The sequence below is a fragment of the Suricata suricatta genome, chromosome 5 (assembly GCF_006229205.1).
Source record: "Suricata suricatta isolate VVHF042 chromosome 5, meerkat_22Aug2017_6uvM2_HiC, whole genome shotgun sequence".
Taxonomy (NCBI): Eukaryota; Metazoa; Chordata; class Mammalia; order Carnivora; family Herpestidae; genus Suricata; species Suricata suricatta.
The window spans coordinates 152,503,633-152,505,427 of record NC_043704.1 but is presented as its reverse complement, the minus strand read 5'-3'; positions in this window follow the sequence as shown (position 1 = coordinate 152,505,427).

Sequence of the window (1,795 nt, the reverse complement as noted above, 5' to 3'; positions counted from 1 at the left end):
TGTCTCCCTCTCTCTTTGCCCCACCCCCCACTTATTCTCCCTCTCTCTCTCTCTCAAAAAGAAATGAAACCTTTAAAAAATAAATTAAAAAATGAAAAAAGGCTTGAGAATACAGTCATTGCTTCCAAGGACACACACGTACATTTAAGATCCATGACGTAAGAGAGCTTCTTCTAGTGGGGTTGGGTAGTATCAAGTTCCCAACTTGACTAAACCTCAGGAATCTGCATGGCTTGATAAAACAGTCTCTTATTTCAAAGTTACATAACCTAAATGGGGGGAAAAATGTAATCTTGCGCATTGCAAACACATCCACTGAATTTATAATCTTCCCTGTTTACTTAGTTGATGAAAACTGGTCTCAACAGTGATCTAGTTGTTTTAATGCCAAAGGCTCCAAGATATAAAACATAGATCAACATTTCTCAAAGTTTCTGGTCTCAGGCTATCTTTCTACTCTTAAAAATTATGGAAGACCCCAAAGAGATTTTGTTTTTGTGTGCTGTAGCTATGGATATTAATCATATCAGCAATTCAGACACAGAAATCTAAAAATATGTATGTAGTTATATTTAAATAAAGAAGAATAAATTCCTTACATTTTTACATAAAGAATGTATTTTGAAAAAAAGAATGTATTTTGTTAAACACAACAATATTTTCCAAAAGAAAACAATCTAGTGAGGAAAATAGCATTGTTTTGTAAATCTCTTTTGAGTCTAGCGTCAATGGATTCTCACATCTGCTTCTGCATTCAGTCTGTTGAGGTGTCATGTCACGTAGTCTCTGGAAAACTTCACAGTACACTCGGAGACCATGAGAGTAGAAAAGGCAAATGACATCAGATATTATTATAAAAATAGTTTCAAGCTCAGACATACACTGAAAGGGGCTCAGAGACCCCCAGGGCTCCCTGCACCACACTTTGGGAGCCAATATAGAGAAAGGGCTCCAAAGACTTGAAGAGAGGACCTAGCCATCCTTTAAATATGTGTCCCAATCTTCTAGGACCCAGAAGACCCTTACTAACTAAAGTCTTGAAACATACATTGGGAGAGAAGTATAAACATGGGTTTTTTTCATATCTCATTTTTAGTTTTTGAGAGAGAGATCAGGTGAAGTGAGTGAGGGGCAGAGAGAGAGGGAGAGAGACAGAATCCCATGAAGGGCAGGAGGTGGGGAGGGGGGCTCACCCAAATCAGGGCTTGTTGTCACCAATGCAGTGCTGTCAGGCTACGGGGCTGTGTGACTCATGCTCACCAGGTGCAGGGCTCGAATTCATGAACCGTAAGATCATGACCTAAGCCAAAGCCAGATGCTTAACAACTGAGCCATCCAGGTGCCCCGAAGTATAAACATGCTTTAAAAGCACTTGAGTGCTTACTCTGTGAGGGTAGGAGAGAAATCTTAAGAAATCTTAAGAAAATTCAGATACCTTGTATGTGGTGTGGTTGAACTCTTGCTTGCTTGCTTGCTTGCTTTAAATTTAAATCCAAGTTAGTTAACATAGAGTGTAATAATGATTTCAGGAACAGAATTTAGTGATTCATCATTTATATATAACACCCAGTGCTCATCCCACCAAGTCCCCTCCGTAATGCCCCTCGCTCATTTAGCCCATCCCTCCACCCAACAGCCCATCAACCCTCAGTTTGTTCTCTATATTTAAGAGTCTCTTATGGTTTGGTTTATCTTACTTTTGCTTCCTGTCTCCTATGTTCATCTGTTTTTTTTTAATGTCACATATGAGTGAAATCATATGATATTTGTCTTTCTCTGATTTATTTATTTATTT